We start from the raw sequence: 21,714 nt of genomic DNA, 5'->3' as shown, positions 1-21,714 counted from the left end.
ACGACGGAAACGAGCTGAACGACTGAAACGATCTGAACGACTGAAACGATCTGAACGACTGAAAAGAGCTGATCGACAAACGATCTGAATGACGGAAACGATCTGAACGACTGAAAAGAGCTGATGAGGGAAACGATCTGAACGACGGAAACGATCTGAACGACGGAAACGATCTGAACGACTGAAACGATCTGAACGACTGAAACGTTCTGAATGACGGAAACGATCTGAACGACGGAAAAGAGCTGATGAGGGAAACGATCTGAACGACTGAAACGAGCTGAACGACAAACGATCTGAATGACGGAAACGATCTGAACGACGGAAACGATCTGAACGAAAGAAACGATCTGAACGACGGAAACGATCTGAACGACTGAAACGATCTGAACGACGGAAACGAGCTGAACGACTGAAACGATCTGAACGACTGAAACGATCTGAACGACGGAAACGAGATGAACGACTGAAACGATCTGAACGACGGAAACGAGATGAACGACGGAAACGATCTGAACGACGGAAACGATCTGAACGACGGAAAAGATCTGATGAGGGAAACGATCTGAACGACTGAAACGATCTGAACGACTGAAACGATCTGAACGACGGAAACGAGCTGAACGACTGAAACGATCTGAACGACTGAAACGATCTGAACGACGGAAACGATCTGAACGACTGAAACGATCTGAACGACTGAAACTATCTGAACGACGGAAACGATCTCACGACGGAAACGATCTGAACGACGGAAACGAGATGAACGACGGAAACGATCTGAACGACTGAAACGATCTGAACGACGGAAACGAACTGAACGACGGAAGAGATCTGAACGACTGAAACGATCTGAACGACTGAAACGATCTGAACGCCGGAAACGATCTGAACAACAGAAGAGATCTGAACGACTGAAACGATCTGAAAGACCGAAACGATCTGAACGACGGAAACGAGATGAACGACTGAAACGATCTGAACGACGGAAACGAGATGAACGACGGAAACGATCTGAATGACTGAAACGATCTGAACGACGGAAACGAGATGAACGACTGAAACGATCTGAACGACGGAAACGAGATGAACGACGGAAACGATCTGAACGACGGAAACGATCTGAACGACGGAAAAGAGCTGAACGACGGAAACGAGCTGAACGACTGAAACGATCTGAACGACTGAAACGATCTGAACGACTGAAAAGAGCTGATCGACAAACGATCTGAATGACGGAAACGATCTGAACGACTGAAAAGAGCTGATGAGGGAAACGATCTGAACGACGGAAACGATCTGAACGACGGAAACGATCTGAATGACTGAAACGATCTGAACGACTGAAACGTTCTGAATGACGGAAACGATCTGAACGACGGAAAAGAGCTGATGAGGGAAACGATCTGAACGACTGAAACGAGCTGAACGACAAACGATCTGAATGACGGAAATGATCTGAACGACGGAAACGATCTGAACGAAAGAAACGATCTGAACGACGGAAACGATCTGAACGACGGAAACGATCTGAACGACGGAAACGAGCTGAACGACTGAAACGATCTGAACGACTGAAACGATCTGAACGACGGAAACGAGATGAACGACTGAAACGATCTGAACGACGGAAACGAGATGAACGACTGAAACGATCTGAACGACGGAAACGAGATGAACGACGGAAACGATCTGAACGACGGAAACGATCTGAACGACTGAAACGATCTGAACGACTGAAACGATCTGAACGACGGAAACGATCTCACGACGGAAACGATCTGAACGACTGAAACGATCTGAACGACGGAAACGAGGTGAACGACTGAAACGATCTGAACGACTGAAACGATCTGAACGACGGAAACGATCTCATGACGGAAACGATCTGAACGACGGAAACGAGATGAACGACGGAAACGATCTGAATGACTGAAACGATCTGAACGACGGAAACGAGATGAACGACTGAAACGATCTGAACGACGGAAACGAGATGAACGACGGAAACGATCTGAATGACTGAAACGATCTGAACGACGGAAACGAGATGAACGACTGAAACGATCTGAACGACGGAAACGAGATGAACGACGGAAACGATCTGAACGACGGAAACGATCTGAACGACGGAAAAGAGCTGAACGACGGAAACGAGCTGAACGACTGAAACGATCTGAACGACTGAAACGATCTGAACGACTGAAAAGAGCTGATCGACAAACGATCTGAATGACGGAAACGATCTGAACGACTGAAAAGAGCTGATGAGGGAAACGATCTGAACGACGGAAACGATCTGAACGACGGAAACGATCTGAACGACTGAAACGATCTGAACGACTGAAACGTTCTGAATGACGGAAACGATCTGAACGACGGAAAAGAGCTGATGAGGGAAACGATCTGAACGACTGAAACGAGCTGAACGACAAACGATCTGAATGACGGAAACGATCTGAACGACGGAAACGATCTGAACGAAAGAAACGATCTGAACGACGGAAACGATCTGAACGACTGAAACGATCTGAACGACGGAAACGAGCTGAACGACTGAAACGATCTGAACGACTGAAACGATCTGAACGACGGAAACGAGATGAACGACTGAAACGATCTGAACGACGGAAACGAGATGAACGACTGAAACGATCTGAACGACGGAAACGAGATGAACGACGGAAACGATCTGAACGACGGAAACGATCTGAACGACGGAAAAGATCTGATGAGGGAAACGATCTGAACGACTGAAACGATCTGAACGACTGAAACGATCTGAACGACGGAAACGAGCTGAACGACTGAAACGATCTGAACGACTGAAACGATCTGAACGACGGAAACGATCTGAACGACTGAAACGATCTGAACGACTGAAACTATCTGAACGACGGAAACGATCTCACGACGGAAACGATCTGAACGACGGAAACGAGATGAACGACGGAAACGATCTGAACGACTGAAACGATCTGAACGACGGAAACGAACTGAACGACGGAAGAGATCTGAACGACTGAAACGATCTGAACGACTGAAACGATCTGAACGCCGGAAACGATCTGAACAACAGAAGAGATCTGAACGACTGAAACGATCTGAAAGACCGAAACGATCTGAACGACGGAAACGAGATGAACGACTGAAACGATCTGAACGACGGAAACGAGATGAACGACGGAAACGATCTGAATGACTGAAACGATCTGAACGACGGAAACGAGATGAACGACTGAAACGATCTGAACGACGGAAACGAGATGAACGACGGAAACGATCTGAACGACGGAAACGATCTGAACGACGGAAAAGAGCTGAACGACGGAAACGAGCTGAACGACTGAAACGATCTGAACGACTGAAACGATCTGAACGACTGAAAAGAGCTGATCGACAAACGATCTGAATGACGGAAACGATCTGAACGACTGAAAAGAGCTGATGAGGGAAACGATCTGAACGACGGAAACGATCTGAACGACGGAAACGATCTGAACGACTGAAACGATCTGAACGACTGAAACGTTCTGAATGACGGAAACGATCTGAACGACGGAAAAGAGCTGATGAGGGAAACGATCTGAACGACTGAAACGAGCTGAACGACAAACGATCTGAATGACGGAAATGATCTGAACGACGGAAACGATCTGAACGAAAGAAACGATCTGAACGACGGAAACGATCTGAACGACTGAAACGATCTGAACGACGGAAACGAGCTGAACGACTGAAACGATCTGAACGACTGAAACGATCTGAACGACGGAAACGAGATGAACGACTGAAACGATCTGAACGACGGAAACGAGATGAACGACTGAAACGATCTGAACGACGGAAACGAGATGAACGACGGAAACGATCTGAACGACTGAAACGATCTGAACGACTGAAACGATCTGAACGACTGAAACGATCTGAACGACGGAAACGATCTCACGACGGAAACGATCTGAACGACGGAAACGAGATGAACGACGGAAACGATCTGAACGACTGAAACGATCTGAACGACGGAAACGAACTGAACGACGGAAGAGATCTGAACGACTGAAACGATCTGAACGACTGAAACGATCTGAACGCCGGAAACGATCTGAACAACAGAAGAGATCTGAACGACTGAAACGATCTGAAAGACCGAAACGATCTGAACGACGGAAACGAGCTGAACGACTGAAACGAGCTGAACGACTGAAACGATCTGAACGACTGAAACGAGCTGAACGACTGAAACGAGCTGAACGACTGAAACGATCTGAACGACGGAAACGAGGTGAACGACTGAAACGATCTGAACGACCGAAACGATCTGAAAGACCGAAACGATCTGAACGACGGAAACGAGGTGAACGACTGAAACGATCTGAAAGACCGAAACGATCTGAACGACGGAAACGAGGTGAACGACTGAAACGATCTGAACGACTGAAACGAGCTGAACGACTGAAACGATCTGAACGACGGACACGAGGTGAACGACTGAAACAAGCTGAACGACTGAAACGATCTGAACGACGGAAACGAGGTGAACGACTGAAACGATCTGAACGACTGAAACGATCTGAACGACGGAAACGATCTCATGACGGAAACGATCTGAACGACGGAAACGAGATGAACGACGGAAACGATCTGAATGACTGAAACGATCTGAACGACGGAAACGAGATGAACGACTGAAACGATCTGAACGACGGAAACGAGATGAACGACGGAAACGATCTGAACGACGGAAACGATCTGAACGACGGAAAAGAGCTGAACGACGGAAACGAGCTGAACGACTGAAACGATCTGAACGACTGAAACGATCTGAACGACGGAAACGATCTGAACAACGGAAAAGAGCTGATGAGGGAAACGATATGAACGACGGAAACGATCTGAACGACAGAAACGAGCTGAACGACTGAAACGAGCTGAACGACTGAAACGATCTGAACGATGGAAACGAGCTGAATGACGGAAACGATCTGAACGACCGAAACGATCTGAACGACGGAAACGACCTCATGACGGAAACGATCTGAACGACTGAAACGATCTGAACGACAGAAACGAGCTGAACGACAAACGATCTGAACGACTGAAACGATCTGAACGACGGAAACGATCTGAACGACTGAAACGATCTGAACGACTGAAACGATCTGAACGACGGAAACGATCTCACGACGGAAACGATCTGAACGACGGAAACGAGATGAACGACGGAAACGATCTGAACGACTGAAACGATCTGAACGACGGAAACGAACTGAACGACGGAAGAGATCTGAACGACTGAAACGATCTGAACGACTGAAACGATCTGAACGCCGGAAACGATCTGAACAACAGAAGAGATCTGAACGACTGAAACGATCTGAAAGACCGAAACGATCTGAACGACGGAAACGAGATGAACGACTGAAACGATCTGAACGACGGAAACGAGATGAACGACGGAAACGATCTGAATGACTGAAACGATCTGAACGACGGAAACGAGATGAACGACTGAAACGATCTGAACGACGGAAACGAGATGAACGACGGAAACGATCTGAACGACGGAAACGATCTGAACGACGGAAAAGAGCTGAACGACGGAAACGAGCTGAACGACTGAAACGATCTGAACGACTGAAACGATCTGAACGACTGAAACGATCTGAACGACTGAAACGTTCTGAATGACGGAAACGATCTGAACGACGGAAAAGAGCTGATGAGGGAAACGATCTGAACGACTGAAACGAGCTGAACGACAAACGATCTGAATGACGGAAATGATCTGAACGACGGAAACGATCTGAACGAAAGAAACGATCTGAACGACGGAAACGATCTGAACGACTGAAACGATCTGAACGACGGAAACGAGCTGAACGACTGAAACGATCTGAACGACTGAAACGATCTGAACGACGGAAACGAGATGAACGACTGAAACGATCTGAACGACGGAAACGAGATGAACGACTGAAACGATCTGAACGACGGAAACGAGATGAACGACGGAAACGATCTGAACGACGGAAACGATCTGAACGACGGAAAAGATCTGATGAGGGAAACGATCTGAACGACTGAAACGATCTGAACGACGGAAACGAGCTGAACGACTGAAACGATCTGAACGACTGAAACGATCTGAACGACGGAAACGATCTGAACGACTGAAACGATCTGAACGACTGAAACGATCTGAACGACGGAAACGATCTCACGACGGAAACGATCTGAACGACGGAAACGAGATGAACGACGGAAACGATCTGAACGACTGAAACGATCTGAACGACGGAAACGAACTGAACGACGGAAGAGATCTGAACGACTGAAACGATCTGAACGACCGAAACGATCTGAACGCCGGAAACGATCTGAACAACAGAAGAGATCTGAACGACTGAAACGATCTGAAAGACCGAAACGATCTGAACGACGGAAACGAGCTGAACGACTGAAACGAGCTGAACGACTGAAACGATCTGAACGACTGAAACGAGCTGAACGACGAAACGAGCTGAACGACTGAAACGATCTGAACGACGGAAACGAGGTGAACGACTGAAACGATCTGAACGACCGAAACGATCTGAAAGACCGAAACGATCTGAACGACGGAAACGAGGTGAACGACTGAAACGATCTGAAAGACCGAAACGATCTGAACGACGGAAACGAGGTGAACGACTGAAACGATCTGAACGACTGAAACGAGCTGAACGACTGAAACGATCTGAACGACGGACACGAGGTGAACGACTGAAACAAGCTGAACGACTGAAACGATCTGAACGACGGAAACGAGGTGAACGACTGAAACGATCTGAACGACTGAAACGATCTGAACGACGGAAACGATCTCATGACGGAAACGATCTGAACGACGGAAACGAGATGAACGACGGAAACGATCTGAATGACTGAAACGATCTGAACAACGGAAACGAGATGAACGACTGAAACGATCTGAACGACGGAAACGAGATGAACGACGGAAACGATCTGAACGACGGAAACGATCTGAACGACGGAAAAGAGCTGAACGACGGAAACGAGCTGAACGACTGAAACGATCTGAACGACTGAAACGATCTGAACGACGGAAACGATCTGAACAACGGAAAAGAGCTGATGAGGGAAACGATATGAACGACGGAAACGATCTGAACGACAGAAACGAGCTGAACGACTGAAACGAGCTGAACGACTGAAACGATCTGAACGATGGAAACGAGCTGAATGACGGAAACGATCTGAACGACCGAAACGATCTGAACGACGGAAACGACCTCATGACGGAAACGATCTGAACGACTGAAACGATCTGAACGACAGAAACGAGCTGAACGACAAACGATCTGAACGACGGAAACGATGTGAACGACGGAAACGATCTGAACGACAGAAACGATCTGAACGACGGAAACGAGCTGAATTACGGAAACGATCTTAACGACTGAAACGTTCTGAATGACGGAAACGATCTGAACGACGGAAAAGAGCTGATGAGGGAAACGATCTGAAACGATCTGAACGACGGAAACGATCTGAACGACGGAAACGATCTGAACGACTGAAACGAGCTGAATTACGGAAACGATCTGAACGACTGAAACGATCTGAATGACGGTAAAGAGCTTAACGACTGAAACGATCTGAACGATTGAAACGATATGAACGACTGAAAAGAGCTGATCGACAAACGATCTGAATGACGGAAACGATCTGAACGACTGAAAAGAGCTGATGAGGGAAACGATCTGAACGACGGAAACGATCTGAACGACGGAAACGATCTGAACGACTGAAACGATCTGAACGACTGAAACGTTCTGAATGACGGAAACGATCTGAACGACGGAAAAGAGCTGATGAGGGAAACGATCTGAACGACTGAAACGAGCTGAACGACAAACGATCTGAATGACGGAAACGATCTGAACGACTGAAACGATCTGAACGACGGAAACGAGCTGAACGACTGAAACGAGATGAACGACTGAAACGATCTGAACGACGGAAACGAGATGAACGACTGAAACGATCTGAACGACGGAAACGATCTGAACGACTGAAACGATCTGAACGACTGAAACGATCTGAACGACGGAAACGATCTCACGACGGAAACGATCTGAACGACGGAAACGAGATGAACGACGGAAACGATCTGAACGACTGAAACGATCTGAACGACGGAAACGAGATGAACGACTGAAACGATCTGAACGACGGAAACGAGATGAACGACGGAAACGATCTGAACGACGGAAACGATCTGAACGACGGAAAAGAGCTGATGAGGGAAACGATCTGAACGACGGAAACGATCTGAACGACTGAAACGATCTGAACGACTGAAACGATCTGAACGACTGAAACGATCTGAACGACTGAAACGATCTGAACGACTGAAACGATCTGAACGACGGAAAAGAGCTGATGAGGGAAACGATATGAACGACGGAAACGATCTGAACGACAGAAACGAGCTGAACGACTGAAACGAGCTGAACGACTGAAAAGAGCTGAACGACTGAAACGATCTGAACGACGGAAAAGAGCTGATGAGGGAAACGATATGAACGACGCAAACGATCTGAACGACGGAAACGAGCTGAACGACTGAAACGAGCTGAACGACTGAAAAGAGCTGAACGACGGAAACGATCTGAACGACGGAAATGAGCTGATGAGGGAAACGATCTGAACGACTGAAACGATCTGAACGACTGAAACGATCTGATGAGGGAAACGATATGAACAACGGAAAAGAGCTGATGAGGGAAACGATCTGAACAACGGAAAAGAGCTGATGAGGGAAACGATCTGAACAACGGAAAAGAGCTGATGAGGGAAACGATCTGAACGACGGAAACGAGCTGAACAACGGAAACGAGCTGATGAGGGAAACGAGCTGAACAACGGAAACGAGCTGATGAGGGAAACGATCTGAACGACGGAAACGAGCTGAACGACTGAAACGAGCTGAACGACTGAAACGATCTGAACGACTGAAACGAGCTGAACGACTGAAACGAGCTGAACGACTGAAACGATCTGAACGACGGAAACGAGGTGAACGACTGAAACGATCTGAACGACCGAAACGATCTGAAAGACAGAAACGATCTGAACGACGGAAACGAGGTGAACGACTGAAACGATCTGAAAGACCGAAACGATCTGAACGACGGAAACGAGGTGAACGACTGAAACGATCTGAACGACTGAAACGAGCTGAACGACTGAAACGATCTGAACGACGGACACGAGGTGAACGACTGAAACAAGCTGAACGACTGAAACGATCTGAACGACGGAAACGAGGTGAACGACTGAAACGATCTGAACGACTGAAACGATCTGAACGACGGAAACGATCTCATGACGGAAACGATCTGAACGACGGAAACGAGATGAACGACGGAAACGATCTGAATGACTGAAACGATCTGAACGACGGAAACGAGATGAACGACTGAAACGATCTGAACGACGGAAACGAGATGAACGACGGAAACGATCTGAATGACTGAAACGATCTGAACGACGGAAACGAGATGAACGACTGAAACGATCTGAACGACGGAAACGAGATGAACGACGGAAACGATCTGAACGACGGAAACGATCTGAACGACGGAAAAGAGCTGAACGACGGAAACGAGCTGAACGACTGAAACGATCTGAACGACTGAAACGATCTGAACGACTGAAAAGAGCTGATCGACAAACGATCTGAATGACGGAAACGATCTGAACGACTGAAAAGAGCTGATGAGGGAAACGATCTGAACGACGGAAACGATCTGAACGACGGAAACGATCTGAACGACTGAAACGATCTGAACGACTGAAACGTTCTGAATGACGGAAACGATCTGAACGACGGAAAAGAGCTGATGAGGGAAACGATCTGAACGACTGAAACGAGCTGAACGACAAACGATCTGAATGACGGAAACGATCTGAACGACGGAAACGATCTGAACGAAAGAAACGATCTGAACGACGGAAACGATCTGAACGACGGAAAAGATCTGATGAGGGAAACGATCTGAACGACTGAAACGATCTGAACGACTGAAACGATCTGAACGACGGAAACGAGCTGAACGACTGAAACGATCTGAACGACTGAAACGATCTGAACGACTGAAACGATCTGAACGACTGAAACGATCTGAACGACGGAAACGATCTCACGACGGAAACGATCTGAACGACGGAAACGAGATGAACGACGGAAACGATCTGAACGACTGAAACGATCTGAACGACGGAAACGAGATGAACGACTGAAACGATCTGAACGACGGAAACGAGATGAACGACGGAAACGATCTGAACGACGGAAACGATCTGAACGACGGAAAAGAGCTGATGAGGGAAACGATCTGAACGACGGAAACGATCTGAACGACTGAAACGATCTGAACGACTGAAACGATCTGAACGACGGAAACGATCTGAACGACTGAAACGATCTGAACGACTGAAACGATCTGAACGACGGAAACGATCTCACGACGGAAACGATCTGAACGACGGAAACGAGATGAACGACGGAAACGATCTGAACGACTGAAACGATCTGAACGACGGAAACGAACTGAACGACGGAAGAGATCTGAACGACGGAAACGAGCTGAACGACTGAAACGATCTGAACGACTGAAACGATCTGAACGCCGGAAACGATCTGAACAACAGAAGAGATCTGAACGACTGAAACGATCTGAAAGACCGAAACGATCTGAACGACGGAAACGAGCTGAACGACTGAAACGAGCTGAACGACTGAAACGATCTGAACGACTGAAACGAGCTGAACGACTGAAACGAGCTGAACGACTGAAACGATCTGAACGACGGAAACGAGGTGAACGACTGAAACGATCTGAACGACCGAAACGATCTGAAAGACCGAAACGATCTGAACGACGGAAACGAGGTGAACGACTGAAACGATCTGAACAACAGAAGAGATCTGAACGACTGAAACGATCTGAAAGACCGAAACGATCTGAACGACGGAAACGAGCTGAACGACTGAAACGAGCTGAACGACTGAAACGATCTGAACGACTGAAACGAGCTGAACGACTGAAACGAGCTGAACGACTGAAACGATCTGAACGACGGAAACGAGGTGAACGACTGAAACGATCTGAACGACTGAAACGATCTGAACGACGGAAACGATCTCATGACGGAAACGATCTGAACGACGGAAACGAGATGAACGACGGAAACGATCTGAATGACTGAAACGATCTGAACGACGGAAACGAGATGAACGACTGAAACGATCTGAACGACGGAAACGAGATGAACGACGGAAACGATCTGAACGACGGAAACGATCTGAACGACGGAAAAGAGCTGAACGACGGAAACGAGCTGAACGACTGAAACGAGCTGAACGACTGAAACGATCTGAATGACGGAAACGATCTGAACGACGGAAACGATCTGAACGAAAGAAACGATCTGAACGACGGAAACGATCTGAACGACTGAAACGATCTGAACGACGGAAACGAGCTGAACGACTGAAACGATCTGAACGACTGAAACGATCTGAACGACGGAAACGAGATGAACGACTGAAACGATCTGAACGACGGAAACGAGATGAACGACTGAAACGATCTGAACGACGGAAACGAGATGAACGACGGAAACGATCTGAACGACGGAAACGATCTGAACGACGGAAAAGATCTGATGAGGGAAACGATCTGAACGACTGAAACGATCTGAACGACTGAAACGATCTGAACGACGGAAACGAGCTGAACGACTGAAACGATCTGAACGACTGAAACGATCTGAACGCCGGAAACGATCTGAACAACAGAAGAGATCTGAACGACTGAAACGATCTGAAAGACCGAAACGATCTGAACGACGGAAACGAGCTGAACGACTGAAACGAGCTGAACGACTGAAACGATCTGAACGACTGAAACGAGCTGAACGACTGAAACGAGCTGAACGACTGAAACGATCTGAACGACGGAAACGAGGTGAACGACTGAAACGATCTGAACGACCGAAACGATCTGAAAGACCGAAACGATCTGAACGACGGAAACGAGGTGAACGACTGAAACGATCTGAACAACAGAAGAGATCTGAACGACTGAAACGATCTGAAAGACCGAAACGATCTGAACGACGGAAACGAGCTGAACGACTGAAACGAGCTGAACGACTGAAACGATCTGAACGACTGAAACGAGCTGAACGACTGAAACGAGCTGAACGACTGAAACGATCTGAACGACGGAAACGAGGTGAACGACTGAAACGATCTGAACGACTGAAACGATCTGAACGACGGAAACGATCTCATGACGGAAACGATCTGAACGACGGAAACGAGATGAACGACGGAAACGATCTGAATGACTGAAACGATCTGAACGACGGAAACGAGATGAACGACTGAAACGATCTGAACGACGGAAACGAGATGAACGACGGAAACGATCTGAACGACGGAAACGATCTGAACGACGGAAAAGAGCTGAACGACGGAAACGAGCTGAACGACTGAAACGAGCTGAACGACTGAAACGATCTGAATGACGGAAACGATCTGAACGACGGAAACGATCTGAACGAAAGAAACGATCTGAACGACGGAAACGATCTGAACGACTGAAACGATCTGAACGACGGAAACGAGCTGAACGACTGAAACGATCTGAACGACTGAAACGATCTGAACGACGGAAACGAGATGAACGACTGAAACGATCTGAACGACGGAAACGAGATGAACGACTGAAACGATCTGAACGACGGAAACGAGATGAACGACGGAAACGATCTGAACGACGGAAACGATCTGAACGACGGAAAAGATCTGATGAGGGAAACGATCTGAACGACTGAAACGATCTGAACGACTGAAACGATCTGAACGACGGAAACGAGCTGAACGACTGAAACGATCTGAACGACTGAAACGATCTGAACGACGGAAACGATCTGAACGACTGAAACGATCTGAACGACTGAAACGATCTGAACGACGGAAACGATCTCACGACGGAAACGATCTGAACGACGGAAACGAGATGAACGACGGAAACGATCTGAACGACTGAAACGATCTGAACGACGGAAACGAGATGAACGACTGAAACGATCTGAACGACGGAAAGGAGATGAACGACGGAAACGATCTGAACGACGGAAACGATCTGAACGACGGAAAAGAGCTGATGAGGGAAACGATCTGAACGACGGAAACGATCTGAACGACTGAAACGATCTGAACGACTGAAACGATCTGAACGACGGAAACGATCTGAACGACTGAAACGATCTGAACGACTGAAACGATCTGAACGACGGAAACGATCTCACGACGGAAACGATCTGAACGACGGAAACGAGATGAACGACGGAAACGATCTGAACGACTGAAACCATCTGAACGACGGAAACGAACTGAACGACGGAAGAGATCTGAACGACTGAAACGATCTGAACGACTGAAACGATCTGAACGCCGGAAACGATCTGAACAACAGAAGAGATCTGAACGACTGAAACGATCTGAAAGACCGAAACGATCTGAACGACGGAAACGAGCTGAACGACTGAAACGAGCTGAACGACTGAAACGATCTGAACGACTGAAACGAGCTGAACGACTGAAACGAGCTGAACGACTGAAACGATCTGAACGACGGAAACGAGGTGAACGACTGAAACGATCTGAACGACCGAAACGATCTGAAAGACCGAAACGATCTGAACGACGGAAACGAGGTGAACGACTGAAACGATCTGAAAGACCGAAACGATCTGAACGACGGAAACGAGGTGAACGACTGAAACGATCTGAACGACTGAAACGAGCTGAACGACTGAAACGATCTGAACGACGGACACGAGGTGAACGACTGAAACAAGCTGAACGACTGAAACGATCTGAACGACGGAAACGAGGTGAACGACTGAAACGATCTGAACGACTGAAACGATCTGAACAACAGAAGAGATCTGAACGACTGAAACGATCTGAAAGACCGAAACGATCTGAACGACGGAAACGAGCTGAACGACTGAAACGAGCTGAACGACTGAAACGATCTGAACGACTGAAACGAGCTGAACGACTGAAACGAGCTGAACGACTGAAACGATCTGAACGACGGAAACGAGGTGAACGACTGAAACGATCTGAACGACTGAAACGATCTGAACGACGGAAACGATCTCATGACGGAAACGATCTGAACGACGGAAACGAGATGAACGACGGAAACGATCTGAATGACTGAAACGATCTGAACGACGGAAACGAGATGAACGACTGAAACGATCTGAACGACGGAAACGAGATGAACGACGGAAACGATCTGAACGACGGAAACGATCTGAACGACGGAAAAGAGCTGAACGACGGAAACGAGCTGAACGACTGAAACGATCTGAACGACTGAAACGATCTGAACGACGGAAACGATCTGAACAACGGAAAAGAGCTGATGAGGGAAACGATATGAACGACGGAAACGATCTGAACGACAGAAACGAGCTGAACGACTGAAACGAGCTGAACGACTGAAACGATCTGAACGATGGAAACGAGCTGAATGACGGAAACGATCTGAACGACCGAAACGATCTGAACGACGGAAACGACCTCATGACGGAAACGATCTGAACGACTGAAACGATCTGAACGACAGAAACGAGCTGAACGACAAACGATCTGAACGACGGAAACGATGTGAACGACGGAAACGATCTGAACGACAGAAACGATCTGAACGACGGAAACGAGCTGAATTACGGAAACGATCTTAACGACTGAAACGTTCTGAATGACGGAAACGATCTGAACGACGGAAAAGAGCTGATGAGGGAAACGATCTGAAACGATCTGAACGACGGAAACGATCTGAACGACGGAAACGATCTGAACGACTGAAACGAGCTGAATTACGGAAACGATCTGAACGACTGAAACGATCTGAATGACGGTAAAGAGCTTAACGACTGAAACGATCTGAACGATTGAAACGATATGAACGACTGAAAAGAGCTGATCGACAAACGATCTGAATGACGGAAACGATCTGAACGACTGAAAAGAGCTGATGAGGGAAACGATCTGAACGACGGAAACGATCTGAACGACGGAAACGATCTGAACGACTGAAACGATCTGAACGACTGAAACGTTCTGAATGACGGAAACGATCTGAACGACGGAAAAGAGCTGATGAGGGAAACGATCTGAACGACTGAAACGAGCTGAACGACAAACGATCTGAATGACGGAAACGATCTGAACGACGGAAACGATCTGAACGAAAGAAACGATCTGAACGACGGAAACGATCTGAACGACTGAAACGATCTGAACGACGGAAACGAGCTGAACGACTGAAACGATCTGAACGACTGAAACGATCTGAACGACGGAAACGAGATGAACGACTGAAACGATCTGAACGACGGAAACGAGATGAACGACTGAAACGATCTGAACGACGGAAACGAGATGAACGACGGAAACGATCTGAACGACGGAAACGATCTGAACGACGGAAAAGATCTGATGAGGGAAACGATCTGAACGACTGAAACGATCTGAACGACTGAAACGATCTGAACGACGGAAACGAGATGAACGACGGAAACGATCTGAACGACTGAAACGATCTGAACGACGGAAACGAGATGAACGACTGAAACGATCTGAACGACGGAAACGAGATGAACGACGGAAACGATCTGAACGACGGAAACGATCTGAACGACGGAAAAGAGCTGATGAGGGAAACGATCTGAACGACGGAAACGATCTGAACGACTGAAACGATCTGAACGACTGAAACGATCTGAACGACGGAAACGATCTGAACGACTGAAACGATCTGAACGACTGAAACGATCTGAACGACGGAAACGATCTCACGACGGAAACGATCTGAACGACGGAAACGAGATGAACGACGGAAACGATCTGAACGACTGAAACGATCTGAACGACGGAAACGAACTGAACGACGGAAGAGATCTGAACGACTGAAACGATCTGAACGACTGAAACGATCTGAACGCCGGAAACGATCTGAACAACAGAAGAGATCTGAACGACTGAAACGATCTGAAAGACCGAAACGATCTGAACGACGGAAACGAGCTGAACGACTGAAACGAGCTGAACGACTGAAACGATCTGAACGACTGAAACGAGCTGAACGACGGAAACGAGCTGAACGACTGAAACGATCTGAACGACGGAAACGAGGTGAACGACTGAAACGATCTGAACGACCGAAACGATCTGAAAGACCGAAACGATCTGAACGACGGAAACGAGGTGAACGACTGAAACGATCTGAAAGACCGAAACGATCTGAACGACGGAAACGAGGTGAACGACTGAAACGATCTGAACGACTGAAACGAGCTGAACGACTGAAACGATCTGAACGACGGACACGAGGTGAACGACTGAAACAAGCTGAACGACTGAAACGATCTGAACGACGGAAACGAGGTGAACGACTGAAACGATCTGAACGACTGAAACGATCTGAACAACAGAAGAGATCTGAACGACTGAAACGATCTGAAAGACCGAAACGATCTGAACGACGGAAACGAGCTGAACGACTGAAACGAGCTGAACGACTGAAACGATCTGAACGACTGAAACGAGCTGAACGACTGAAACGAGCTGAACGACTGAAACGATCTGAACGACGGAAACGAGGTGAACGACTGAAACGATCTGAACGACTGAAACGATCTGAACGACGGAAACGATCTCATGACGGAAACGATCTGAACGACGGAAACGAGATGAACGACGGAAACGATCTGAATGACTGAAACGATCTGAACGACGGAAACGAGATGAACGACTGAAACGATCTGAACGACGGAAACGAGATGAACGACGGAAACGATCTGAACGACGGAAACGATCTGAACGACGGAAAAGAGCTGAACGACGGAAACGAGCTGAACGACTGAAACGATCTGAACGACTGAAACGATCTGAACGACGGAAACGATCTGAACAACGGAAAAGAGCTGATGAGGGAAACGATATGAACGACGGAAACGATCTGAACGACAGAAACGAGCTGAACGACTGAAACGAGCTGAACGACTGAAACGATCTGAACGATGGAAACGAGCTGAATGACGGAAACGATCTGAACGACCGAAACGATCTGAACGACGGAAACGACCTCATGACGGAAACGATCTGAACGACTGAAACGATCTGAACGACAGAAACGAGCTGAACGACAAACGATCTGAACGACGGAAACGATGTGAACGACGGAAACGATCTGAACGACAGAAACGATCTGAACGACGGAAACGAGCTGAATTACGGAAACGATCTTAACGACTGAAACGTTCTGAATGACGGAAACGATCTGAACGACGGAAAAGAGCTGATGAGGGAAACGATCTGAAACGATCTGAACGACGGAAACGATCTGAACGACGGAAACGATCTGAACGACTGAAACGAGCTGAATTACGGAAACGATCTGAACGACTGAAACGATCTGAATGACGGTAAAGAGCTTAACGACTGAAACGATCTGAACGATTGAAACGATATGAACGACTGAAAAGAGCTGATCGACAAACGATCTGAATGACGGAAACGATCTGAACGACTGAAAAGAGCTGATGAGGGAAACGATCTGAACGACGGAAACGATCTGAACGACGGAAACGATCTGAACGACTGAAACGATCTGAACGACTGAAACGTTCTGAATGACGGAAACGATCTGAACGACGGAAAAGAGCTGATGAGGGAAACGATCTGAACGACTGAAACGAGCTGAACGACAAACGATCTGAATGACGGAAACGATCTGAACGACGGAAACGATCTGAACGAAAGAAACGATCTGAACGACGGAAACGATCTGAACGACTGAAACGATCTGAACGACGGAAACGAGCTGAACGACTGAAACGATCTGAACGACTGAAACGATCTGAACGACGGAAACGAGATGAACGACTGAAACGATCTGAACGACGGAAACGAGATGAACGACTGAAACGATCTGAACGACGGAAACGAGATGAACGACGGAAACGATCTGAACGACGGAAACGATCTGAACGACGGAAAAGATCTGATGAGGGAAACGATCTGAACGACTGAAACGATCTGAACGACTGAAACGATCTGAACGACGGAAACGAGCTGAACGACTGAAACGATCTGAACGACTGAAACGATCTGAACGACGGAAACGATCTGAACGACTGAAACGATCTGAACGACTGAAACGATCTGAACGACGGAAACGATCTCACGACGGAAACGATCTGAACGACGGAAACGAGATGAACGACGGAAACGATCTGAACGACTGAAACGATCTGAACGATGGAAACGAGATGAACGACTGAAACGATCTGAACGACGGAAACGAGATGAACGACGGAAACGATCTGAACGACGGAAACGATCTGAACGACGGAAAAGAGCTGATGAGGGAAACGATCTGAACGACGGAAACGATCTGAACGACTGAAACGATCTGAACGACTGAAACGATCTGAACGACTGAAACGATCTGAACGACTGAAACGATCTGAACGACGGAAAAGAGCTGATGAGGGAAACGATATGAACGACGGAAACGATCTGAACGACAGAAACGAGCTGAACGACTGAAACGAGCTGAACGACTGAAAAGAGCTGAACGACGGAAACGATCTGAACGACGGAAAAGAGCTGATGAGGGAAACGATATGAACGACGGAAACGATCTGAACGACGGAAACGAGCTGAACGACTGAAACGAGCTGAACGACTGAAAAGAGCTGAACGACGGAAACGATCTGAACGACGGAAATGAGCTGATGAGGGAAACGATCTTAACGACTGAAACGATCTGAACGACTGAAACGATCTGATGAGGGAAACGATATGAACAACGGAAAAGAGCTGATGAGGGAAACGATCTGAATGATGGAAACGAGCTGAACAACGGAAAAGAGCTGATGAGGGAAACGATCTGAACGACGGAAACGAGCTGAACAACGGAAACGAGCTGATGAGGGAAACGAGCTGAACAACGGAAACGAGCTGATGAGGGAAACGAGCTGAACAACGGAAACGAGCTGAACGACTGAAACGATCTGAACGCCGGAAACGATCTGAACCACAGAAACGATCTGATCGACGGAAACGAGCTGAACGACGGAAACGATCTGAACGACTGAAAAGAGCTGAACGACTGAAACGATCTGAACGATTGAAACGAGCTGAACGACGGAAACGATCTGAACAGCGGAAAAGAGCTGATGAGGGAAACGATATGAACGACGGAAACGATCTGAACGACAGAAACGAGCTGAACGACTGAAACGAGCTGAACGACTGAAACGATCTGAACGATGGAAACGAGCTGAATGACGGAAACGATCTGAACGACCGAAACGATCTGAACGTCGGAAACGACCTCATGACGGAAACGATCTGAACGACTGAAACGATCTGAACGACAGAAACGAGCTGAACGACAAACGATCTGAACGACGGAAACGATGTGAACGACGGAAACGATCTGAACGACAGAAACGATCTGAACGACGGAAACGAGCTGAATTACGGAAACGATCTTAACGACTGAAACGTTCTGAATGACGGAAACGATCTGAACGACGGAAAAGAGCTGATGAGGGAAACGATCTGAAACGATCTGAACGACGGAAACGATCTGAACGACGGAAACGATCTGAACGACTGAAACGAGCTGAATTACGGAAACGATCTGAACGACTGAAACGATCTGAATGACGGTAAAGAGCTGAACGACTGAAACGATCTGAACGATTGAAACGATATGAACGACTGAAAAGAGCTGATCGACAAACGATCTGAATGACGGAAACGATCTGAACGACTGAAATGAGCTGAATTACGGAAACGATCTGAACGACTGAAACGATCTGAATGACGGTAAAGAGCTGAACGACTGAAAAGAGCTGAACGACTGAAACGATCTGAACGACTGAAAAGAGCTGATGAGGGAAACGATCTGAACGACGGAAACGATCTGAATGACGGAAACGATCTGAACGACTGAAACGATCTGAACGACTGAAACGTTCTGAATGACGGAAACGATCTGAACGACGGAAAAGAGCTGATGAGGGAAACGATCTGAACGACTGAAACGAGCTGAACGACAAACGATCTGAATGACGGAAACGATCTGAACGACGGAAACGATCTGAACGAAAGAAACGATCTGAACGACGGAAACGATCTGAACGACTGAAACGATCTGAACGACGGAAACGACCTCATGACGGAAACGATCTGAACGACTGAAACGATCTGAACGACAGAAACGAGCTGAACGACAAACGATCTGAATGACGGAAACGATCTGAACGACGGAAACGATCTGAACGAAAGAAACGATCTGAACGACCAAAACGATCTGAACGACGGAAACGATCTGAACGACGGAAACGATCTGAACGATCTGAATGACGGAAACGATCTGAACGAAAGAAACGATCTGAACGACTGAAAAGAGCTGATCGACAAACGATCTGAATGACGGAAACGATGTGAACGACTGAAACGATCTGAACGACAGAAACGTTCTGAATGACGGAAACGATCTGAACGACAGAAACGAGCTGAACGACTGAAACGAGCTGAACGACTGAAAAGAGCTGAACGACTGAAACGATCTGAACGACGGAAAAGAGCTGATGAGGGAAACGATATGAACGACAGAAACGATCTGAACGACGGAAACGAGCTGAATTACGGAAACGATCTTAATGACTGAAACGTTCTGAATGACGGAAACGATCTGAACGACGGAAACGATCTGAACGACGGAAACCAGGTGAACGACTGAAACGAGCTGAACGACCGAAACGATCTGAATGACGGAAACGAGGTGAACGACTGAAACGATCTGAACGACCGAAACGATCTGAAAGACCGAAACGATCTGAACGACGGAAACGAGGTGAACGACTGAAACGATCTGAAAGACCGAAACGATCTGAACGACGGAAACGAGGTGAACGACTGAACCGATCTGAACGACTGAAACGAGCTGAACGACTGAAACGAGATGAACGACGGAAACGATCTGAACGACGGAAACGATCTGAACGACGGAAAAGAGCTGATGAGGGAAACGATCTGAACGACTGAAACGATCTGAACGACTGAAACGATCTGATCGACGGAAACGAGCTGAACGACGGAAACGATCTGAACGACTGAAAAGAGCTGAACGACTGAAACGATCTGAACGACGGAAAAGAGCTGATGAGGGAAACGATATGAACGACGGAAACGATCTGAACGAAAGAAACGAGGTGAACGACTGAAACGAGCTGAACGACTGAAAAGAGCTGAACGACTGAAACGATCTGAACGACGGAAAAGAGCTGATGAGGGAAACGATATGAACGACGGAAACGATCTGAACGACGGAAACGAGCTGAACGACTGAAACGAGCTGAACGACTGAAAAGAGTTGAACGACGGAAACGATCTGAACGACGGAAATGAGCTCATGAGGGAAACGATCTGAACGACTGAAACGATCTGAACGACTGAAAAGAGCTGATAAGGGAAACGATCTGAACGACAGAAACGAGCTGAACGACTGAAACGAGCTGAACGACTGAAAA

Source organism: Blennius ocellaris, assembly GCF_963422515.1.
Source record: "Blennius ocellaris genome assembly, contig: SUPER_5_unloc_1, whole genome shotgun sequence".
Classification (NCBI taxonomy): Eukaryota; Metazoa; Chordata; class Actinopteri; order Blenniiformes; family Blenniidae; genus Blennius; species Blennius ocellaris.
Note: the sequence above shows the minus strand (reverse complement) of the source record.